The 25,693-nt window shown below is 45.1% G+C and overlaps 1 protein-coding gene and 1 long non-coding RNA gene across 2 annotated transcripts in view; one reads left to right on the top strand and one right to left on the bottom strand.

Annotated features, from left to right (window-relative positions):
- Nucleotides 1–1,472: 1,472 nt before the first annotated feature.
- On the bottom strand, nucleotides 1,473–10,563 carry LOC136654241 (uncharacterized). Its single transcript, XR_010794591.1, has 3 exons — nucleotides 10,481–10,563; nucleotides 6,176–6,333; nucleotides 1,473–2,523 (listed from the first exon to the last, which is right to left on the bottom strand). It is a non-coding gene; the product is annotated as an uncharacterized lncRNA (long non-coding RNA).
- Nucleotides 10,564–10,697: 134 nt separating this feature from the next.
- Nucleotides 10,698–25,693, top strand: part of WDR37 (WD repeat domain 37) — a 55,957-nt gene continuing 40,961 nt past the window's right edge. The window contains exon 1 of the mRNA XM_066630942.1: nucleotides 10,698–10,842. The gene's annotated coding sequence lies outside the window, so the exon portion shown is untranslated. The remainder of the gene's footprint in view (nucleotides 10,843–25,693) is intronic.

The raw sequence follows: 25,693 nt of genomic DNA on the forward strand, positions 1-25,693 counted from the left end.
GGGGGCGGGGGAGAGGCGGAAGGAAGGGGGCGGGGCAACAAGATCCCGAGGGGAGTGGGGGGAGGCGCGAGATTAAATTCTAACCGTCCTAACGGTTCTAACGACACACCGGGGGGCGGGCTAACAGAGAGAGCGAGCCAATGGGAGGAGGGCTCGGGTGGAGTGCTGACCAATGGGCGCTCGGTCGTGCGGTTGTCCGGAGACTGGAAAAAGGACACGGAGCCACTAACTGCACAGTCTCTGCGAGGAGGGCGGCTGAGAGCGTTATGTGCAGGTACAGCCGCTCTGTGGTGTCCTGCCCCAGTCTGCGCTCCTCCAGCCTCCTCGCAACACGCTCAGTCAGTCAGGCACTCAAGCATGAGGGGACGCCACTGAGGACAGCCCACAGAAAGCACTTCCTTACCTAGCGCGCTTAGTCTGCGGAACTCCCTGCCACAGGACGTGGAGGTGGAGAGAGGGAGGCTCTTTGCCCTCACACAACCCCAGAGCCAGGGGACAGCCACCAAAGCTGAGCGTCTGTTGAACTCCCTGCCACAGGACGTGTGAGAGGGAGAAGAGCCTCCCTCCACCACCACGTCCTGTGGCAGGGCGTTCAACAGACGCTCAGCTTTGGCGGCTGCCCCCTGGCTCTGGTGTTGTGTGAGGGAAAAGAGCCTCCTTCTCTCCATGAGCATGTCCTGTGGCAAGGTGTTCCACAGTCACTGGTTCCACAGACACTGGGAGACACTCCAATCTTCCAAGGTTCTGGAGGCTTCCTTCCAACCCTCAGCCAGCCCTATCTCAATCCTGGCCTTTTCCTTATATTCCTCTGGCTGGTCCCTCCTTTCTTGTTCCCCCCACCTGGCCTGGGGCAGGGTGACCAGATATCGAAACCCCAAAGAGGACAAGGCATCCCAAGATTTAGGACATGCAAGAAAAATGCAGGACTTGATAAAATAAAAGCTAAAAACACTCGTATATTGATTTCATGTGGTTAATTTAAACACTAATAATAAGTAATATTAATTCTTGTAATTAATAAATTTATGTAATATAGTTTTAAATTTAATAATAATTTAAAATTATATTACATATAATTTACATTAATTACAAGAATAATTTACATTAATTACAAGCTATGAGTTGCCTGCTCATAGAGAGCATGGAGGAGGAGGACATTTAAGTTCTTTTCCAGGACACGAGGCTAAAAAAAGAGGACATATTCTGGAAAAAGAGGATGCCTGGTCAGCCTGGCCTGGTCACCCTCTGGGTACTAAGCCTCCCCCTGGAAAGGCAGCGAGGTTCCTGCAACCACATGCCATCCCTTGCTGCTCCTTGTCCACTCCGCCCTCTCTCAGCCTATACCCGTCCCAGTGCCCACCATGCTGCTTCCTGGGCAAGTCTGACCCTGAAAATGGGTGAAATGCAGGCATGCTTTCAAACACGTAGATGCACAAAGCACATTTCTCAATATGATGATGATGAACAGTTTTTATATACAGCTTTTCAACGGAAAGTTCACAAAGCAGTTTACAGAGAAAATCAAATAACAAGCAGCTCCCTGTCCCAAAAGGGTTCACAATCTAAAAGGAAGCAAAAGAACACCAGCAGACAGCCACTAGAAAAGACACTGCTGGGGTGAATAGGTACAAAGGTGCAAGCCAGATACAGTAATTGCACTGAAAGACTGAGGCATCTGAAGCAGATCAAGATACAGAGATGCAGGCAGGCAGAGATTATGGTTGCATTTAATGGAGACATGACAGGAGCTGCATTGGAAGTGCTACATAATTGCAGTCAGTGGACAGAAGGTTCCATTAATGAAATTACTGCATCTTCTTCTTTCCGGGGTATGTGACTTGAAAGGAAAGCACTTTCAAGGGAATTTAAGGCTTGGCCTAAGTTTCAGAGGCTTCATCTTTGCTTCAAGAGAAGCATGACATATTGCCCATTTACCATTTAGAGGCTCCCAGTGAAACCTTTTATACCACAAAATGAGTTGGTATTGGTCAGGGCTGGGTGACTCGACTCGTAAGACTCAGACTCAAGTCGCCAAACACATGTTTCCTGGACTTCTGCAAACTTGAGACATGCTGTTTTGAAACCAGAAGTGACTTGGGACTTGGGAGATTTCTCAGGAACAAGTGGTTGTGGGGGTTTGTAAGGAACCATTCGGTGCTTTCTGCACTGCTGCACTGCTGCACTCAGTCGAAGAACAGCAGAGTTTTGTTTACAGATGGGATGGGGACATCAGGGGGGTGTTAAATGAGAATTCTCTTTCTCACACACACACACACACACACCCACCACCACCAATAACTCTGTTATTTTCAGCTGTGCCTGACTTGTTTATCAAAAAGACTGACTCGAGTCAATCAGAGTCCCAAAAAGGCTCTGGCCAAGTTCTGAAACCTGCTCATTAAGACTCATGCATGAGTCAAGTCAAAGAGGGCAGGGACTCGGAACTTGACTTGAGTCTTGCCATGGTGGATTGGCACATCTCTGGTGTTGGTAGAGGTTGATGTTGTCTGTCGGCAAGATCTCCTGGGGAAAAAAAACAGGAAAAAAAAGAGAATAAAGAAAAAATATGATAAGAAGAACAGTAAACCTGTACAGCAGAGGTTCTAAAACTTTTTGGTCTCTGAAGACCTTTAAACTCCTAAAAATGAGTCTCAGGGAGCACTGCTGGCACATGCGTAGAGACTTGGGGAGCCCCAGAGTGCCAGCACATGCACAGGGTGGCACAGAGCTGAGCCCAATGCCAAATACCATCAAAGAGCTGGAACAGAAGAGGAATGAGAGCCAAAATAAGGGAGATGGGGGAATGGACAAGCAAACTGGACAGGGGGCTTGTGGAGCCCCCAAAGGGTCTCAGAGAGCCCTAGGGCTCCTAGCAGCATACATTTAGAAACACTGCTATACAGGATTGAAGCCAGAACAAATCCATTGTATGAATTATCATCAAACATTTCTGTTTTCTTATGTATAGAAAAAAGAAAAAAGTGCTTTATTTTCAGTCCATTACCTTCTTAAAACATACTAAGAACACATGTAGTCCTGCCATGTTCTCCTTATTTTCCCAAACTATTGTATCATTTGTAATCTCTGATGAAGGCTGGCTTGTAATAGAAGTACCATCAGATACTGGTGAGATAAAAACCCACACTATTATGAAAGGTTTCTTTAAGCAATAATTATAACTGTATCAAATTACAGACAGTAGATCTGCTCATTTGGAACAATATGCGGAAACCAGAGCTTCCGCTCCTTTGTCCTTTATGTGGGTAGGCTCAAGCTTTCATCTTCACTGCTTGAGACCAAAAGATGACAGACTCCTTGTCTTGGCTAGCTCTCTGCCTTACCATGTGTTGAGCTGCACATACAAGTGTGCATCTTGTCATGCCAAGCCTGCCTTTGCTTGCTTCCATGTGGGCCACATGAGGAAGTAGCTGGGCTCATATGATTTCAACTTCCATGTTTTTTCTGCCCTTTTCTAGCTGATGGTCCATCATTAAACATAATTGAAAGTGCTGCTGATACTTATAAAGCACTTTGTGTCTCTCCTTAACTCTGCACCATCCTTTTCCAACCTGCAAGTAAGTGGCAGCATGGGACAATGGACCTGGTTGGGCAGGTTCTGAGTGTTGGCTTAACTCATCAATCATTCCAGTCAGCCTATGTACTGCAGGTAAGATTGTGTAAGGGTTTGAGGAGGTGGGGAGGGGCTGGAATGAGTAGGGGTGGGTGGAATGGGAAGGAGATGAGGCAGGGAAGAGGGCAAATTGGGCCCAGAAAGGGGGAGACCTGACATGCCTTCATGGGTCAGTGTAGATTTGCTCCAGCAATACTGTTGGCACATGTCAGAGTTGACCCACCAGGCCGGCAGGAGCTTACCCTGGGCAAGGGAATAAATATTCCTTTACCCCAAAGAGGCCTCCCGAGGCTGAAACTGCCCTGTAGGCTTCAGTGGACTCTGTGTTGGCAGAGTAATATTGCAATGGGGGAAGTTAGGTAGGATTGGGCTGCCCAACTAGAGAGACTGAGGTTCAGATCCTTGTGCAGCCAAGAAATGTACTGGGTGAGTCCTTATGTCTCATATGAATCCTTCTCGCAGGGAACCAATAAAGTGAAAACAGCAGTGAGGTGGTGAGGTATGCGGTGTGGAGTTCCTTGGAGGCAGAGCAAGATAAAAATATAACCGCAAAACTAACAGCCCAACCCTACAGGCAGTTTATGCCACCAGGACGAGTGCTCTGGTGGTGTAAACAGATTTACAGCTGTTGCAAACGCAATAGCACCAGCAAGAGCAGCCTGGGCACTCCCAGGATATGTGTGATGATGAACAGTGGACGCCTACCTGTATGTGGGACGAGTCATTTGCTACACATCTTCTCAAAATTCGCATTGCAGATACCCTGCCCCAGAAGGACTCCACAACAAACACCTAACTGGAACTTCCACTCCAACTGGATGTGCAAGAACAATGTATCCCACATAGGTAAGGGAAGAGGAAAACTCCAAACCCCAAAGTATGAATGCTGCATATATCTTATATGTTTCTACCCCCCCCCCCAACAACAACAGTAATGTCATCTGTGTCTTTGCTATAAACTGTACAGAGTTGGCTTAGAAGCAGGGGAGGGGGAGTGAGCAGCTTGCTTTTGTAAGGCTAGCCACAAGACAAAGTTGTCAATACTCATGACCAGCATGCTGAGACAGATGGCTAGAGGGTCAGCTGAGGTGACTGGGACCAGAGGAAGGTAATCAGGGGGAAGAATATAAGGCAGCATGGGACAGAGTAGGGGAAGGGAGAGGGGGAAAAATGGAAACAAAAGCTGAGCAAGGGGAGAGCAAACCACAAGTGGAAGAGAGAGATAGAGATGGAGAGCAAGGAGAGCAATTGGATCAAACAGCAGATCAGGGAGAGGGGAAGTGTCAGAGGCAAGAAGAGAAAGAGGTAGGGGACTGAGCCTTGGAGAAGCTAACCACACTTGAGGGGAAAGGAGAAAGGAGGAAAGAGAGACTGCTCTGGTGGTTGGTGCGAGAAGAGGAAAGCAAGCCATACCTGGGCCAGTAGCATATCTGAGGGGGAGCAAGGGGGACAAATGCCCTGGGTACCATGCTTGGGGGGTGGTGCTGTGCTGCCATCCTGTCTCCCTGCAGTGCCACCCTGTGGCACTCAGTTGATTGCTGATAGTATTGACTCACTGATCAGAGGTGCCAACCCCTGAGGGCACCCCCCCCAGTTGTCACTTCCAGTTTTCCGGCCTCCATAAGGCCTTAGAAGGCCTTCTGAAGGCCAGGAGGTTGCATGTGGCCTCCTTGGCCCTTAGAATGCCTGGGAGGAGGAAGCAGGTGGGGAGGCACCTCCAGGTAGGGGGGGCAGCACCCTTGGAGGTGTGCCTCTGGGTGGCACAGTGCTGAGGAACGCCACTGCCCTGCACAGTAGTGAGGCAGAGGTGTAGAGAGAAATAGCAGCTTGGAAGACAGGCAGAGCGGTACCAGGGAGAGGAAGAGAGGGGGAAAAATGGGGGGAAGCCTTGTGAGAACAGGGAATGGAGGCAGGTAAATATAACACCAGAGAAGGGGCAACCCAGACAAGAAAGGGGGTCTAAACCCTGTGAGGCAGCTAGATAGTGTTTGAGGGACAAATGAGGGATCCTCTCATCCTGACATGGACATCCAACCACTTTTTCACTTAGAAAAACATGGTCAGCTGCTCAGAGCATTGTGCAACCAATCTGAGTGGCTGCAAGGAGTGCGTGGAAGAAGGTACTGGCAAGGCCTCCTCACTGCCAAATACTTTCTCCTGCACTCCCCCCCCCCTTTTGCAGGTACTCAGAGTAGTTGTCAGCTTCTCTGAGCAGCTGCCGACTTCATTCACATTTTTCTGCTTGGGAAAAGAAGTGAAAGAAGTAGTTGGCCACTTGGAGACACGCACAACCTCTCCGAGTGGCCATGAGGGGGTGCAGGAGAAAGTACTGTGGTGGTGAGGAAGCCTCCTCACTGCCACAGTATGTTCTCCTGCACCACTCTTCACAAAGTCTCACCCCCTTGAGGGCCTGCAGCTGGGCCTTTGAGGGGGTGAGGCATCCCTGACACCCAGTCAGGTATGGTATCCTGGGACCCTGTATCCCCCCAGCTCTCTCTTAGCTACGCTACAGTACAGAGGACTTTCAAGGACTACAGTGCTCACCTCATGCCTTCTGGATGTGGATGGCCAGAAGAAATCAAGGTCTGCCAGGCAGGTAAGACCACACATGTCCCAGGGGTTTGGTGAAGATCAATGTGACCAGGAAAGGATGAGCAAGGCTTGAGCCTGGTTTGCCTCCAGTGTATTATTGTGGGTAGGACCTACAAATATGTCAATCCCAAAGTCATATCTCAACCATGTCAACACTGACCTGCTCCTGTGGGAAGACCCCAAGGAGACCAGGGACATCACAGCCCCCCACCCCCACCAGTCTGCTGTGTGAAGCTGCTGGTTCAGTTGGCTTAATGGATGGGCTGGCCCTGAAACTGTGTCATCTAATCATCCCTTTCTCTTGCAACAATAGTTTAAAAATCCTTGTAAAGGTGCAGTCCTGTGACCAACTGAGGTAAGAACAAAGGTAGCAGGAAGCAAACCGTCCCAACCCCTATGGCAACACCTTTAGCATAGACCAATTATGGGGCAACATGCCAACAACACGCTCACATGGACAATGTATAGAAGGAGTCAATTAGCACATGGTGACAAATGTTATTATGATTTCTGTACATCATTCCTGACACAAGAATGCCACTGTGCCTCCCACTGCAGGAGCAACTGGTAGAGCCAGGAAAAGGTCAAGAACAGTGACCATCTAGGAACCCCAACTAGGGCCGGCCCAAGACTTCCTGATGCCTAAAGAGGCATGCCAGGTGTCCTCCTTACCTGATGATCAGTGCCAGCTTTAAGCCAATTGTACCAATTGCTCCCATTAGTGCAATTTGTTCAATTTAATGGGGGCTTATGTCTGAGTAGACACATGCAGAGGAGGGCACCAGAATGCAGGTTGTGTCTTGTTGTCTTGTGTGCTCCCCGAAACACTTGGTGGGCCACTGTGTGATACAGGAAGCTGGACTAGATGGGCCTTTGGCCTGATCCAGCAGGGCTCTTCTTATATTCTTATGAACACGACTAGGCTTGTGCTGTAAGTGCCCTTGGAATGTCCCAAAAACCTTAAAAGCATTTTTCAGCATCTGAAAAACCCAAATGGCTTTTAGGCAGCTTCCCTTCTAACTTCAAAAAACATAGCTGGTTCCAAAGATTTTCAAGACTTCTACAACCCTGCTCTCACCCTCAGTCACTGACAGCATCAGAGGAGATATAAAACGCAAGGGAAATATAATAATGGAATCAGTCTGTAACAAATCTGAATGGAACTGTAATTACAGGTCCAGCATATTTATACATGGATTTTTTTTTACACGGATTTGACTCAACACAAATAGCCCCTGCAAATGAGAAGGAATGTGCTGATACCTGGAGAAGGGGAAAAATGCATTCCTTTAAAATCAGTTTAAAAAACTGAACAGTCCTTTAACAATAGCCTCCTTAATTCTCATTAAGGAGAGGTAGGTAGGGAGAGAGAGAGAGAGAGAGAGAGGCTGGCTCACAATCCATCAATCCTTCTCTCTCCAAGTGACCCCTCCCTTCCCCCTGAGCACTGTGAAAGAGGGTGATTGCTTTGCATTGGGGAAGGGAGGGGCTGAGTGAAGGAGGAGAGTGAAGGGGCTGATTGGAGGAGGACCGATTGATGGATTGTCTTCTTAATGACCCTTATCTTACATCACAAAGGTCAGCAAGGCTATTTTTCATGGGAGCAAAGAAACTTTGCTTTTTTTGCTTTGCAATTTTTTTAATTGATTTGCTATAGTGGGTTTTTTTGCCATCCACATGAGTGCTTGGAATGGAACCCACATGAATAATGAGGCTCAACCTGTAATCAAGTAACTGGAACTGTAAAATTGTAATTGTAAAATCATGTAATTAATCATGAGTAAATGTCAAGAATATATTATGAACAAACAAACAGATCATAATTAACAGACTATGGGCCCAATCCTAACCAACTTTCCAGCACTGACATAAGGGCAATGCAACTCTGATGTAAGGAAACAAACCTTGTCTTACCTTACCTTACCTCCATGACCGCCCCCCAACTGCAGGATGCAGCATATGCCCCACTGGCACAGCTATGCCAGTATTGGAAAGTTGGTTAGAATTGCGCCCTGTGACTGATAAAATAAAGGTGGATCAACAGAGGTGGCTGAGAACAATGTGGGAACAATACCTTCAACATTATGTGGAAATAGGACATAGCAGTAGATGAAAATATCTGCCAGTATTGGGCTGAAATCATGATATTGTGTAGTTAGAATTATGTTCCACCAATGTACAAGTTACTCCATATCCTAGGCTCTTAGAATGATTTCTTTTTAAGGATAGGATTGCACTGTATCCTATGTTCTGTCAAGACGGGGATGAGGAATAGGGATACTCTGCTCTGGTATTGGACTCCTTTGATTGCTACCGTGTGTGCTTCTCTTTTTAAAAAAAAATTTTTTTTAGAACAAGACAAAACAAAAACAGTTAAACACATAAAAATGCATCCTTAAATTACAGCAATAGTGAAGTCATAAGTTCTAAATTACTTATATTTCTTATCCATATCTTCAATTATTCTCTGACATTTGCTCTTATTTCCACTATTGTCTTCCTCATCTATCTATATTAAATCTATATAAAATATTTCTGTCCTTTACCCTAACTTGTGCTGTCCTTGTGTGCTTCTCAATGGACACCAACCCCAACCCTGTCTTAGGGTTCTGCCTATGTTTAGGACAAGTCTGTCCTCTGCTGGAGATTTAGGATATGGCATCTAGCGGTCCCACCCAATGTCTCCCATTTGGCTGCTCCCACTAGCAGGGTACTGCTAGCTAGCAGGTACTGCTGCTAGCAGGGCTGCAGCCAGAAGCCACCTGAGAGCTTACATCATATCCTATGCCAGTGTTCTTCAACCTTGGGTCAGGACTCCAATGGGGGGTTGCAAAGCCTCTGGACCACTGGACCAGAGCATCAGTAGTAAAGGGAGAGGCACCTGCAGTACCCCTTCAGGTACCAGAAGACTGTGTCCCAGTCCTGCTGAGGTTCTCATCAATGGTGTCAAAATAGCTTCCACTAATGCCAGGCTTCATGGTAACTTTTTCTGCTCTCTAATAAGAATAATTGGCTACAGTGAACAGTGGTGGGAGGGCATTACAGGGGCAAGGAGTGGGCAGATAGGATGCTGGGAAGGGGGTGAATCAACAGTGGGTCCCCAGTCTCATAATGTATGTATGTATGTATTGGGGTCCTGACACGAAAAAGCTTGAAGACCACAGTCTTAAGAACATAAGAACAGCCCCACTGGATCAGGCCATAGGCCCATCTAGTCCAGCTTCCTGTTTCTCACATGGCCCACCAAATGCCCCAGGGAGCACACCAGATAACAAGATACCTGCATCCTGGTGCCTTCCCTTGCATTGGCATTCTGACATAGCCCATTTCTAAAATCAGGAGGTTGCACATACACACACGGATTTTTCCTCCAGAAACTTGTCCAATCCCCTTTTAAAGGCATCCAGGCCAGATGCTGTCACCACGTCCTGCGGCAAGGAGTTCCACAGACCAACCACATGCTGAGTAAAGAAATATTTTCTTTTGTCTGTCCTAACCCTCCCAACTCTCAATTTTAGTGGATGTCCCCTGGTTCTGGTATTATGTGAGAGTCTAAAGAGCATCTCTCTATCCACTCTGTCCACCCTGCATAATTTTGTATGTCTCAGTCATGTCCCCCCTCAGGCGCCTCTTTTCTAGGCTGAAGAGGCCCAAACGCCATATCCTTTCCTCATAAGGAAGGTGCCCCAGCCCAGCAATCATCTTAGTTGCTCTCTTTTGCATCTTTTCCATTTCCACGCTGCTCTGCTATTTTTCAAGTGAAGGGCTGCACACTTCTAAAGAGGCCCACCAAAACCCTCAGTGCACATCCCAGGGACAGGACCAGAAGACCAGTGGAATTCCATGGCACACTGAATGGCCGGACCCACCATGCGCAGGACTGGGTTGCAAGATCTCTATGCAGGATCTCAATGCAGGACTCATAAGTCTCTATGCAGGACTCATGATGCCTTCTGGAAGTTCTACAGCCTCCAGTGGGGTTTCCTCCCAGGAAAGTGTAGATAGGATGGCAGCCTCAGAGCCCAATCCTCTGCATGTCTACTCAGAAGTAAGTTCCATTACAGTCAATTGGGCTTACTCCCAGGTAAAGTGTGGACTGCAATCTCAAAACCCAACCCTCTGCATGTCTACTCGGACGTCAGTCCCATTGTAGTCAACGGGGCTTCCTCCCAGGAAAGTGTGCACAGGAGTGCAGTCTCAGCCCAATCCTCTGCATGTCTACTCAGAAGTAAGTTCATTGCAGTCAATGGGACTTACTCCCAGGAAAGCGAAGAGAGCACTGCAGCCTCCCAACACCCTCCCAGCCGCAGCTCAGCAGCTTGGAACGCCGGCTCCAGACCACGTGACAGGCACTGCCCCCTCGCTCGCTTGCCCCCACCCCTCCCGGCCGCTCTGTTTCCCACCCAGTCATGGCGGCCTGTCTCTATGGCTGCTTCCGGCCAGCAACCGGAAGTGGGCTCTGGCGCTTCGGGGCGAGCGTTTGGGCGCACTCCGGGTCCGGGTCTCACCGCGAGACCTGCAGCTGCAGCAGCGGCGTGGAGCGAGCGCCGTCCCGCACCGGCCCCCCCGCCCTCCTCGGCCCCCCCCAGCCGCCCCCCCGCGCTCAGCTGGACTCTGAGGTGAGCCTGGGGCTCAGGGACGGCCCCCCGCACAGCAGTCTCGTGGGGAGCAGGTAGGGGACGGGGGGCTGGGAGGGACTCCCTGGGGCCAAGACTGGGGCCCCCACCCCCTGCCTTGGGCTGGGAGGGGGGCAGGCATGGCAGGGGCCCTGGGGGGCTGTGGGGAGTGTCATGGGGAAGGATCCCCTGTGGGGGAGTGTTGGGGGCGTCTGCTGTCGTTGTGCCCTGTGAGAGCGATGGTCCTGTTTAGCAGGCACTTGCAGAAGGTGGGGAGACGGGTGAGGCAGGTGAGGGCAGAGCCTCCCCTCTGGAGCCCCTTGAAAAGCACCGCTGCTGTGGGAGGTGCTCAGGCACACACAGTCCATGTGCACACCACACACAGCGCGTAGGCCTGTGTGTGCTTGAGCACCTTCCACGGTGGTGGTGCTTTTTGAAGGACTCCTGAGGCTCTGCCTCCCCTACCTCATTCACACAGCAGCAGCATTTTTCAAAGGACTTCAGTGCAGATGCTCAGCCTCACCTCACCTAGCAGCAGTGGTGCTTTTCAAAGGACTCCAGTGGGAAGGCTCTGCCTCATCTGCCTACCCACCTCACGCCTTACACAGCAGCACTGCTTTTCAAAGGACTCTGGTGCAGAGGCTCTGCTTCACCTGCTTCCCTACCTCATGCCTCACACAGCAGCACTGCTTTTCGAAGGACTCTGGTGGGGAAGCTCTGCCTCACCACCTCATAAATCACACAGCAGCATTGCTTTTCGAAGGTTCTGCCTTCCCTGTCTCACCTCACACAGCGGCAGCACTTTGCAGAGGACTTCAGTGGGGAGGCTCAGTCTCACCTCACATGGCAGTGCTGCTTTTTGAAGGACTCGGATGGGGAAGCTCTGCCTCACCTGTCTCCCCACCCACCACATGTCCTTGATGTTTAGTAACTTATGTTTTGAGTTCCTTGATATGGTTTTTAGGGTGGGGTGTGTATGTGTGTGTGTGTTTTAAGTAGTTCTCCTGAGGAAGGGAATTTCATAGCTCTAGCACATCTACAGACAAGGCTTGCCAGCCTGTCTCACTTGGGACAGAGGCTGCACTTGAAGGAGAGCCCCTTCAGCAGGGTGACCAGATGTCATAACTGGAAAAGTGGACCAGGCACACCAAAATGTAGGACAGCCAAGAAAAATGAAGGGTGTGACAAAATAAAAGCTAAAAACACTCGTATATTGATTTTATGTGGTTGATTTAAACACCATATTACTTATTAAATTTAAAACTAAATTACATATAATTTATTACATGTAATTAATGACAAGAAGGCTCTGTGTTGTCTGCAGGGCCCCATTCACAGGAAGAGGAGGGCATTTAAGTTCTTTCCAGGACTTGAGAAAAGAGGATATGTCCTGGAAAAAGAGGCCATCTGGTCACCTTGCCCTTCAGATGACCTAAGAGGTTGGGCTGTAATGTATGGAAGGAGGTGCTCTTTCATATAGCCTGAACCCAAATCATGGAAGGCCTTAAAGGTTAGAAGGAGCACCTTGAATTGGGATCAAAAGCAGATGGAAAGCAAGTGTAGCTGTTGAAGTGGTGGCCTAGCAGAGTCATATCATCTAACCCCCGAAACCATCCGAGCTGCAGCATTCTGTACTTATTGTAGTTTTCGAACCATCTTATAGGGTAGCCCCATGTAGAATGCATTACTGTAGTCCAGTGTTGAAGTTATTAAAGCCTGAATCAATATGACCAGGTCTGAATGGCTCAAGTTGACGAAATGTCTCGATTGGCGCACCAGCCAAAGCTGGGTAAATGTACTGCTGCCACCTGGTTCTCCAGAGAGAGCTGAGAGTCTAGGTCCTCTAGGAGAACTCCCAAGCTGTGCTTCTGTTCTTGTAGGAGGTGCGTAGCCCCGTTTAAAGTGGGTAGATGTTTGAGTACCTGCACTGAGGATTTCCTGACCTTTTGTGTGTGTATGTGTCTATATTCCAGATCTTATATCACTTTTAAAATGAGGTGTTGATGATATTATACACTCCCTTGAGTGAGTGTGGGCAAAACTACACCTCATAAGTGGAATAATTTTACACTTATGTCCACTCTTTTCTTGTATGGCGATAGGCTGTATTTTTGAGGAGAAGAAAAGTGACAAAAAAGTCTGTCTGTCTAGTGCAGGGTTGCTCAATAGGTGGATCGCGATCTACCGGTAGATCGCGAGGCAAAATGAGTAGATCGCGGAGCCCTGTCTCTCCAAACTGTTAATATGTCAGGTTCGTCTAGTGACTAGATGAAACTGACATATTTAGCTGACACAAAACTGAAACTGACACTTTAGCTGCTCTTCAGGCATGCAGCAACAAAACTGACGAAACTGACTAGACTCCAGCAGGGGCTCCATACATTAAAGGGGGTGTCTGTCAGACGCTTCCTTCCCCCCTGGTAGATCTCCGGGCCTTGCTGGGTTTCAAAGTAGCTCTTGAGCCAAAAAAGTGTAAGCACCCCTGGTCTAGTGTTTCAATGTGTATTGCATGTAACCATTGCTGTTTAAGATTGAGCTGATTAAGGTTTGCTGCTTAAGGTTTCTTCTTTCCTTTTAAAATATTCTAGAGCCTGTACTGGAAGGGGACCCAGGTGGGGTTGCGAAGGGTGCCATGGGGGGTGAAGAGAGGAGAGATTTCCCCAGGGGGACTAGCTTGGGAGGCTGCAGACATTGTGCAATGTGGGGTACATAGTAATAACAGTGGTTATGTTTAGTAACTTCTGGTTTGCTTTTCTTGATATAGTTTTTTAAAAAGACAGTATGTGTTTATACTAAGATTTTATATCACTTCTAAAACAAGGTGTCGGTGATAATATACATTGCCTTGAGTGAGTGTGGGCAAAAATAAGCCTTATCAATGGAATAATTTTACATTTATGCCCACTGTTTATCTTGTATTGAGATAGACTATGTGGGTCCTTGAGGATAAGAAAGATGACAAGAAAAGTGTCTGTAGCCTATAGTGTTTCCAGGTACTGTATATTGCAGGGGTGGCCAAACTTGCTGAATGTAAGAGCCACATACAATAAACTTGAGATGTTTAAGAGCTGCAGTTTTTAAGAAATATTAAATTCTTAAATTATAATTACTCTGAATATTAAAATTGCATTTTAATCCAGTGGACTCTCAGTTTACACCCGGTAAATAACTATAAAGCTCCAAAATTTCTTATTGACTTTTTATATTAATTGTGATACAAAAAGGAGCTCAACCAACATATTTCCGAGTGCCACACATTATGTCATAGAGCCACATGTAGCTCAGGAGCTGCAGTTTGGCCATCCTTGCATGCAACCATGAAATCAGATGAGCTGATTTGATATGATATGGGATGAGTTGAATGGGGTCTGTTCTTTCCCTTTAAAATATCCGTAGCCTACACTAGTGTCTAGCTACAGTGGTGTGAACTGAACGGTTGCTGCCAGGTGTATGTTTTGTGGACAAGTACAATAGCTAGGCTAATTAGCTTGGAAGGACTTGGAAGGACTAGGAGCTTGGGAGGAAACTAGCTTGGGAGGACTGCCAAGTAGTTTCAGAGAGCCTGTATTGTTTCTGTGACCTTCTCACCAGCAGCTGCATAAATAACATCTTTCTTCCCATAGCTTGGGAGTATTTTGGGCTGTGTCTTATAGTCTTTGCTGATGTTTTTCTCATCCAATAGTGAAATGAAGTGGTGTTGCCTTTGCAGCATCTTTGTATTTCTCATAATAAACATATATTGTTATTGTTAACTCTCAGAGTGTTTTCTCTCTTTCTAAGTGTTCACGTCCTTTCTCGTATATTCTCAATCTTGAGAATGTGGTGAAAATATTCAGGTTGTTTAAGTGCCACTAGGTTAAAGTAGCAAACTCTGCTACATCCCTGAAATAGTGCTTGAATTAGACAAACTACCGTATTTATCGGCGTATAACACGCACTTTTTCCCCCTGAAAATAGGGGGCAAATGATGTATGTGTGTTATACGCCGATGTCCAGGGAACGGAATCCTCTTTAAGGGATCCCGTTCCCAATAGTGCCTAGCGGCGGCGCAGCGTCGTGACGTGATGTCAGCGCTGCGCCCGCCGCATATTATCACAGCCGCTGGCAGCTGATGAATATGGTAAGTGGAGACCCTTTCTTTGGGGAGGGGAGGGGGAGGGGGTGAGGTGAGGTGGGGTGGGGGAAGAGATGGAGGTGAGGTGGGGTGGGGGCAAAGAAATACTGACGTTTGGGAAATGCCTCACTACTTATGATTGGCGTTGTACAGAATGCAGCTACCCTTATTTTTTTCCTGAAATTTCCCTCTTAAAATGAAGATGCGTGTTATACGCCTGTGCGTGTTATACGCCGATAAATACGGTAGTTCAACAACTTGGAATTCTCTGTTACTTGGTGATTGTTGCCATTCTTTAATTGATAAAATCTACTGTTTAATATTATGGTATACTGGAAGAACCTTTATTGGGTGTAGTATTTCACTTATTAACTATTACAATGTAACTGAGTTGGCTTAAAGTTATTTATTTCTTATTGGTCAGTTTGTGGCACAGTCTTGGGACCCAATCCTACTGTTCCACCGTGCTGGTCTTGTTCATGCTGCCAGGAGAGATGCTGCAGCTGTCATGAAAGTGCTGTAAAGAGAGAGGTGCTGGCATGGGGGCCAGTGCAGGCGGCTGCTGGGCCTCCATACCAGTTGGAGAGGCCCTGGGAGCTGTTAACAGTCTCCTGCTGAGTAGTATGGAGGCATTCCAAGGTGGGGAAAGGCTGGATGAAACAGGGTGGGAGGCGGGAGGAGGCGGATTGAGCTCAGGAAGGAGGTGGAGACAGCAGCAGAGGCTGCCACCAGATTTTATTCCCTTGCTGGGCCTGAAAGCACTACATGGGGCTCCTTGGTTCTGTGCCAGTGAATTCGCAGGCGTGGATCTGAGTAGACCCATAGCAGCTGCTGGGGCTGGACATCTAGCTGCCTCTTTGCCTGTACTGGATTTGGCAGTGGCCATTTCAGCGCCGCTGTATCGTGGCACAGGCAGTCCCATTAGGATTCAAGCTACCAAATTCCAGTAGAGATGAAGGAAAATGTAAATGTGTATCCATATCAGTAGCTGTCAACCAGTTACTGAAGTGCATTTTTGGCTCTAGCTGTTATCAGGTGAGCCACAAAGTACTTTCAAAGTCTTCTAGTACAAATCACATTATGTTCATAGTAATGATAAAAGATTTTTATTACTTGATGGCTTATCTTTTATTGAAGCAGATTCAATGTGCCAGTCAAAATTAAATTAGTATTAATCACAATTAAACTGTGCCAAAACATGTAGGTAATTGTTATCATTATTATTAGTGCCAGTTATTATATTTTAGTGCCATCTATCTACACCATGCTTTACATAGAGTGAAAAAACCAAATTTGTATCTGAATGGCTCACAATCTAAAAGAGATATAAGGAAGACAACAGAAAAGGGAGAGAACTAGGCGCAGGAAAAGACTGAGGACGTGAATACCATTTGTCATGTACTCTTAGACTTGAACCAAGAGATTGGAGGTTGGACTAAAGATTTCACAAAATAATTGTATTGCGAATAGGTTAAAAGTACTTTATTTTCATTGTGAGGAACCAAAACTATGCATCTCTGCTGTTTTATAAAGCTGATTGCATACCAGCATCACGTGAATGATACATTGCATTTTATAAATCTATTTTGGGTTGTGGCTGTTAAAAACATTGGGTAAACTCAGGTTAATAAGAAACCTGTATTGGAACAAGATAAAGTTGTTAATATAATAGGAACAAGTCTGCAGATAAATAGTTGGGTTTATGTTGAGTAGATAAAGATTAAATGTGGCTTTAATGCACCTTGGCCATGTGTGTGCAATGATAAGGTAAGGGTCAAACCAATGCTATGACACAATGAAATAGCCAGTTCTGTTAATGAAAATTGCAATGGCTTTGGAAGCAGAGAAAGAACTAGATGGCTAGGTTAATTCTGGCAGGAAGTGAACATTCAGTGCAGAAAAGTAGTGACTGAAAAATGCACTACATTACAATTTTTTTTTCTGGGCAAACTAGCTGTTATCTCAGATATTGTTCATGTCTGTTAGTCTTGGTCCATCTAGCAGATCTCCCTGATCAGCAGCTACCCATTTTGTGTTACAGATTACTTGTAGAAGTCATGGCAAATTTGCATTGTGGAGGAAGTATGAGAGGAACTTGGTTGTCCAGGTGTCACCCTGAGGCTTAAACTCATGATTTTGAGGCGATAAAAGCCTGATACTCTGCATCACCCTTTCCTAATAGCCTGAACAAGTAGGTGCCGCCATCTGTACAGTGTTGGGTGGAGGCTTCCTGTACCTTCTGCTGTAGATTTGAGACCTCATTGCCTGAAGTTGGATAACATGTATCCACTGGTCTTTCTACATTGCACTTGCTTTCAGTCCTCTTCCTTCCTGGCTCAGCATCTAATTGCTCTGCTATGCATATCAGACTTGGGTTTCCTGAAGCCATTTTCCTTCCCTTTATATGCAGCCTGCTTCTCCTAGCCCTTTAACTTAATCTGCTGACTTCTTGGCTCAAAGCCTGGATTAATCTCCTTAGTTATGAGCTTGTTTCATCCTTATGCTCTGGTGCTGACCTTCCACTCTTGTTTTTAGCACAATCTGACTTGCCAAATTTAAGAAAGGTCTGAAAAGACTATACTTGGGCCTCTCGGTAAGGATAGTGGAGGAGAGTTACCGCATGCACAGAGCCATCCACTTTTCTGGATTGTGTCAGTGTTGTTAATAATTAAGCTTGCAATCAAACGTTGTAGGTTTTGTTTACCCATTAGATGTTTTCTGAAGAAGAAAATCAAATGCAAGTTTTGCTTTGGGTTTGTTTCCCCATCCTTCCCATCCCCATCCAAGGAACTTGGGGCAGTAAACGGGAGGAGATTTTCCCATCTTATCTTCATAAGAAGTCTGTTACTTAGATTAGTCTGAATGAGTGGCAGGCTCAGGCTCTCCAAGGGAACCCCTGGCCCAAGCCACACTGAATTTTGATGGAAGTAGCAGAACGATTTTGATTCTCCTTGCCTTAATATTAATATGCTATGGCATTGCATATTATTGTAGTAATATTCTAGTAATATTCTGGTTAGACAACACCAGCTCCCCTCATTTTTATTGTAATCTTGAGGCACAGCGTTCTGGAATATGTTATGCTTTACCTACACCAGTGTTTCTCAGTGTTAGTCCCCTGCCTACCACTTTGCATGGTCTACCTGTTGGAAGTACCACTGGAAGTAACTGATGATGGTTAATTCTGGATTGAGAGGCCTGATGCAACATGACATACACCAGTAAGAAGCTCGGGGGGACGGTAGGGCTTTTTTGAATGTCCCAAAAGCACATGCTGAAGCTCTGCCTGCTGAATTGAGACTTCTGTTGCTTGTTGTGATGCATTGCTGGCCATGCTTACAGGAGGCATGGGTTTGGAGGTCCCATGGGTTCTACTGGACACCACTCAAGTACCACTAGTTGAGAGAGGCTGATCTGCAACTAGTAATCACGTTTAGTATGTGGGCAGTCTGATTAGTTCCTACTCCTTGATGTGAGCCGGCAAAATAGGCTTTTTGAACTCTGCTGAACTATCTGAACTGTTGTTAAGGTGAAATAGAGGTAATTGCTCATAAATTCTCCCTCAAGTGCTACCTTTTCTGTAATGTCCTTGACCCAACTGCCTAGTTCCTATTGTATGTTAGCTAAGCGTAAATAGGTGTCCATAATAACATAGTTTTTCTTTGCATGCACTTTTCTGCCCTTTTTGTGTTGTTAGTCTGAAGTCTCTGTCTGGATTGGGAGTCTTCCGGGCAGGAACCTGTCTTCTTGCTGTATGTGAAACCAAGTGCCATGTACCTTAATGACATTGTTGAAATAATAACATACAGCAGGGGTGCCCAAACCCCGGCCCTGGGGCCACATGCAACCCTCGAGGCCTCTCAGTGTGGCCCTCAGGGAGACCCCAGTTTCCAATGAGCCTCTGGCCCTCGAGAGATTTGTTGGAGCCCGCACTTGCCCTACACAACTGCTCTCAGCGTCAGGGCAACTGTTTGACCTTTCCCGTGAGCTGTGGGATGAGGGCTTCCTCCACTGCTTGCTGTTTCACATCTATGATTCAGTAGCAGCAGCAAAGGAAAGGCCAGCCTTGCTTTGTACAAGGCCTTTTATAGGCCTTGAGCTATTGAAAGACCTTCATTCATTCATATAAGTTCATCTTTAATATATTAATATATGTAAACTTATGTAAATGTATTCAAATTTTAAATGTAAATTAATTCCTTTTCCCCCGGCCCCTAACACTGTGTCAGAGAGATGATGTGGCCCTCCTGCCAAAAACTTTGGACACCCCTGATATACAGTAATACTTCCAACAATGCAGAAATCAATTCATTGAAAGCCAGATGATTTAGGAGACTAGACAGGAAAGTGGGGCTGATTGGTCAGAATACACTGGTCTCATTGGTTTCAGTAGCTGTCAGTCAGCCCAGGTCAAAGAGCACTGTAGCAGAACAGCACTAAAGGAAGTGACATTATTGGAAGTATTACTGTAGTTTATGCTAAAACATCATGGTCCTGTCCTTGTCTGCAGAATGTTGTGTGACTGAAGTAAAGCTCATCCTGCATCATGTTTTTATCCTCTGTAACTTTATTTACTGTGTCTTGTTATGCAGTTGCATTATGTCATGTGTGTTTTGAAAGTTGGTAGGAGCTACCACTACCAGAAACTGTTATGAAGCATAATGTATTAACAGTATTTGACTAGTATACATTTTGACAGGTATATACCCCATACTTACATCTGTAATTTTTGTTTCAGCAATTTTTTTTTTGGCCACTAGTTCCTGCAGTTGTTTTTGTTTTGCAGCAGATCTAATCAACTTTCTTCTCATATGTAGCAATACCTTGGGAACTAAAAAGACTTGACTGCTCAATAGAAACGAGCTGAATAGAAACTTAGGATTAGTTTTCAATGAATGGTAGAACTGTCTGAACTGTACCACTGAGAGGTGGTTAAACCATTCTTTGTACAAAAAAGGCCCACTGAATTTAGAAAACTAGATATTGGGGAGAAATGTTCTCACCTATCCTTATTATTGACATTTTTGTTATCTAAGTGTTAGAATGTATTTGATTTGAGGAGATGAAAGTCATGGAATACCATCTGAAGTCATACAATCTAGCTATAGTTTTCCTGCCTCAATGAGAAGATAAGCAAGCTGTCATTCAGGAAAGGTCATTACTGATTGTAGAATCCTCTGGTGTGCTTCTCAAGAATCCTTGGTTTCTCTGAAACACAATTGGAAAGCCACTGCTGGGCTTTGTGGAACGTAATCATTTTCTATATAGGTACCCTTAACTGCAAACTATTTAAGGCAAACACCGTTTAAATTGCTGAACTTGCCTTTAAATTACATTCCTTCATTCTGAGTATCTTGTGAAAGTATGTTTATTTATTGATTTTATTTATTCACATTTTTATACCGCCCTTCCTCCAAAGAGCTCAGGGCGGTTTTACACAGCTGCTCCTCCCTTCCTTCTTGTCCTCACAACAACCCTGTGAGATAGGTGAGGCTGAGAGAAAGTGACTGGCCTAAGGTCACCCAGGAAGGTTTGTGACTGAGGGGGGATTTGAACCTGGATCATCCAGGTCTTAAGTCCACCTCCCAAACCACTACACCACCGTGGCTCTGGATGGGGTTGCAGTTCCCTTCTGAAGGAAGAGGTTCTCAGCTTGGGAGTGCTTCTGGATCATTGATGCTGGATAACCAGATGCTGGTTGTGATAAGAAGTTCGTTTACCCAGTTTTGGCTGCCGTGCCAGGCACAACCATTTTTGACAAAAGCTGATCTGGTGATAGCACTTTGTGCCTTAGTCACATTGCACTTGGATTATTGTAATGCAATCTACTTCAGACTTCTCTTGAAAATAGGCTGGAAGCTTTAGCTGACTTAAAATGCCGCGGTGGGTTCCCTCTGGGGTCCCTGGGGCAGAGCATGCTTTTCCATCTGCATTGGTTGCCAGTATGCATCTGGGCTCAATTCAAGGGGCTGGTCATTACCTTTAAAACCCTGTGTGGTTTGGGGTTTGGATGCTTGAAGGACACTTCTTCTCTTTTGTGAATCAAATGCAGTGCACTTGTAGATTCTTCTTTGGGTCCTGCTGTCTGTTGAGATATGGTTGGCAGGATGAGGGATAGCACTTTTTTAGGAGCGGCACTGAGGTTGTGGAATTTCCTTTTCTGAATGGTACAGTCACTAAATGGTTTTGTGTTCTCAAGACTCATTTGTTTCCAACAAACCTTCTGTTAATGAAGCCTTTGTCTCTCATTACTTGTCATGGTTGATTTTTTTCTTTAATGGGGTCATATGGGTTTTGTTGTAAGCTGCCTGGTGGCTCCTATGTGGGTGTAAGGGTGGAGTGTAAAATTGAATAATAATAATGGTGCTTAACTGTGTTTTGAAATTTGGACCCAAAGGTGACCAGGGTGTTAAGCAGTGAAATGGGTAGAAGTGGAGGCTTTTCTGGAGTGTTCAGTCATCTGTCCTCCCTCTTATTCCTCCCTCCCTCCATCTTTAAGTCACCTGAAATGAACAACCAAGGAAGCGCACTCCTTTCGTCAGTCCTTACACATTTGGACACTTCTTGAAACACAGAAATAATCTCTTGGCTTTCAGAATCGCATATGCCTGAAGATTTTTTCTCCATGTGTTACACAATTCATCATGATTATTAAGCATCAAAGAAGCTACAGGGTAAGAGTGCATACAATAGGTGACGATTGGGAAGATTTTATAACATCAGTATTTTATTTACAAAATATAAAGCATGCCTGGCAGAAAAGGATAATTACAATAATGGTATTCTTTTTGAATACCATCATTGCATTTCTTTGCTTTAAAATTGTGTGGGATGTGTCATTTCTTTTTTACCTTCTGTATGTAAACTTACGAGTATGTGGGTAATTTGAGATAAGTCATACTTCTGTCATAGACCTGACAGTCCATTATAGGAGAACTATTTCACATTTATTTTTTCACATTTTATACCGCCCCTCTGTCAAGGAGCTCAGGCTGTCATACATGGTTCCTTCCTTTTGTCCACACAACAACCCTGTGAGCTAGGTGAGGCTAAGAGATATTGACTGGCCCAAGGTCACCCATTAGTCTTGTACATGTCCAGAGGGGGAATCATTTGCTTATTAGCAGATTAGTACTAGATACACAAGTGTGTTATTGCTGTCACAGTAATATTTTTGGCAGTGTGTGCTGAGGCATTTAATGTTGCCTTGTTAGTTTGTGCTGTTCTGCTTCAAAACAGAATCTTTTCTCAAGAATTCTAAAGAACATTCAAGATTAGAAGGTGCCATAGATATGATAAAGAACAGTGATCATCCTCAGCAGCTGAAGTCTTGCATACCAGCATCTTCTTCCACAGGGGAAGATGTCTGCATTTTCAAAATGGGAGGAGGGAGAGCAGGCTCGAATAGAATTTCAGGGTACAAATTAAAAACGCAGCTTTGACTTTGGTTTATCAGTTGTAACCCATTGTTCTATCTTCTAGCAAATAACTTTGAACATCTTTTTTTGTGACCATAGTTCAGGTAGAGAGGTGCTGAGGGTCAGTTGGCAGTAACCATGGCTTACATTAGAAGGGGTATAGAGAGCAGGGAAAATGGGGAGAAAGATGAACTCTGGCTGCAAGACTGACATCATAAATGTAGCCACCCGCTTTTCAGTGTGTGATGCAACTCATCGTATTATGTGGCTAGAACTGTTGCTTAGATGGGTAGTGCCTTCTCAGCATGCATAACCTGCAGACCCATCCCTTGAGTTCAGGTGAATGAGGTGACTGCCTAGGTGCGCTGTGGTGGTCTCGATAAGACAAGGCAAGCCTATTTAACCTCCAGCATCTGTGGGGATAATGGCTTGGCTGGAAAGGCACTATCACCTTCATTGAAGGGGTCAAGGCATGGGGGAGGAGGAGAAAGTGGACGGAGTTCCCAGTTTCCCTGCACTGTCTTTGGCATGGCAGGCAAGTGGGTGAGAAGTGAGGTGAAGAAACGTTGCGGGGTTAGTGGGTACACACCAACAGAATCGGTGCAAGTCCCTAAGTCACCTCAACCTCCAGCTAGGTGCACTAGCACAATAAAAATAAGGAAGTTGCATCTTCGCTTGCCTGCTCCCTCCCTTAGGACAAATTCCCTGTCAGGTGGTGTGCATGTCCATACACAAGGTCACAATAGATGTCCACTGGTTAAGATGCCCTGGGCACCCCTGGTAATTTGCCACTTCTTTGGCAGAAATCCCCTCAACCTTGCTTGGTGTTATTGCAATGTATGTAGACAATATTTAAAAGTGCTATTAAAAATTATTGTGGGAACTCCACCCACAACAGCTGGTGAAATTTTCAGAAGCCCGTCCTATGTTATGCAACTTGCTTGTGTTTTGTGTTGCCATGGGACAGGCAACAGCTGCTGCAGTTGCACTCCAAACCCCGAATGGCTTCTGCCTCTTTAGGGGTGTGATGGAGGGAAGTAGTTCAGAGTAGTTTTGTTTGTGAGTATTGCCTTGCTAGAGGTGCTCCTGCAGATCCTAGGTGGTGTGGTTTTGTATTTTATTTAACCATGTTTTGATTAAACGCTTAAATTATATTTTTTGACAATGCATTTGGTTTATTAAGGTCTAGTGGTGTGTTAAAAGCCTGTACAGAAGCCATCTTCACTGTTCTTACTTGCAAATGAGCATTCTTCCTCTGACTTTACTGTGGAATAATTCCGCTGGTATTGATGACATGGTTTCAGTATTAAACCAATTGAAATAAATGGGGCATACTTAAGGAGACTTATGATGGTGCTGTAAGGGTACCCATCTTATCTAAGGGAGTCTGTAGATAGCACAACCCTGAATGTGTATAACGAGTCAGACTGTATTAAATTCGAAACACAAGAAAATATGAAATGTGCACTGTCTTAATGTCTCACTTATTCACTCATTGTGGCCCTTATCTTGCATGATAACAAAAGGATTAAAATATGGGGAGTCTTGCATGCTTCAGATATAATCACTGTTAAAATGTGGAAGTTTTTTTGACTGGTTTTTGTACTGTTTCACTAATTAATATTTAATATGGTTTTCATAGGATATTTAACATGACACTGATATACTGGACAGGTAATTTTCCATTGTTTTGAAAACCTAATCTAAGAGGGTGAATCCAGGTAACTGTCAGAAATGAGCACCTCTGTATATCCTTACAGCATCATATTTGCCAAGGACTTGTTCAGTTCATTCCACACCTTACTTTAAAGTTGTGAAGATTTTTTTCCCTGTGGCAAGATGTAGATTCCGATGCAAATCACTTTTGCAGTTTGGAGAACTGATTTGTTACTAAAGCAAAAAAGAATGGTGGTATTTTTTCCTTTGCTTTATAATTTAAGTAGTACCTCTTGCTTTTTTCCCCATTAATAAAAAGGCTATTTTGTCTTTCTAGTGAATAACATGGCCATACTTAAAGCCACACCACACAGAGCTGCTTCTCATGTGATGTTTTTCTTAACACTGACTTTCTGATGTGAATACGCCTGACAAACTTCTGTATACATTTCATCTGCCTTCACATGCAGTGGTGTGTGGGTTTTTGGTACATGGAAATTCTCAATGTTGGAGAAACAACACATGTCAATTGGCCCTTGGAGATTGATTCTGCCTGTTAAGTTTCTCCCTCCCTCTTTTGCATATGCTTGCTGCCTCCTCAGTTTTAGGCATATCTTCTGGCAAGATTTGAGGAAGGGCTTGCATGTGATGGGTTTCTACTGAATACTGCATGAACTTTTTCAGTCCCTTTTGTGCATGAATATGTGCAACAGATCATTAGTACAATGAAACACAGAATGATGATGCTTAGCTAACTAACCTGATAGTATTTTGCTGGTGAATAACTTTTATCTTGCTCTCATTGTATCAATCTTTCATTGAAATGCTTAATTTTTTACCTTTTCCATCTCTAATATTTTTAGCTTTCCTGTTTTAGTCTAAACTAGGTTATGAGCTCATTGTGCAGGACCTGTCTTTGAAAACATGTATGTGTGTTTTTTTTACTGTGCATAGTTCTTTTAGAAATAAAAGAATAATAAAAATATTATTTTAAAATATACTATTAGCAGATGGAAAGATTTGATGAGAGATTTTGAAAAAGAACTCTGTGATTCCTTCCTTTCAGATTTGGCTTGTACTGACTTTCACTGTGGCCTGTAGTTTTTCTCTAGAAAGTATGGAAGAAGACCCATAACTAGATTATTTTACACCCTTGATGCTGAGAAATATGAAATAACTAAACAATGCAAGTGTAGATTATTGTATGGTCAGCACAGTGTAGTTGGGGAACGTTTTACTAAGTACAGTACGTGAGATTGAGTGTATTTGCTAAATTAAGAAAAATGCTCCCTTGGTAAAGCACGTTGCCTGTGTGTTAAAGGGAAAAGTTTAAATAGCACAATTGGATTAATACAGTGGTTCCCAAACTTACAGCGACCTGCAGTCATGGTGCTCTGTCACTGTGGAGCCACTGCCCAGCAATCCCGGATGCTGCTGTCTTGAATCACTCACAATCTGGTGCACGGTTTGGGAACTATTACTTTAATAGATACAGCCTGTATTCAACAATTTTGTGAACACAGCAGAGGCTTAGGTTTGTGCCACTCGCAAAGATACTGCAAGATGACAGAACTGCATTTCTCTGATAGTTCAAGAAGGAAAGTAAAAACCAGTTCTGAGTAAAGTGGAAGAGGTTTGATAGTTGGGGTGGTGATAAGAAGCCCTA

Source organism: Tiliqua scincoides, chromosome 5 (genome assembly GCF_035046505.1).
Source record: "Tiliqua scincoides isolate rTilSci1 chromosome 5, rTilSci1.hap2, whole genome shotgun sequence".
Lineage (NCBI taxonomy): Eukaryota > Metazoa > Chordata > Lepidosauria > Squamata > Scincidae > Tiliqua > Tiliqua scincoides.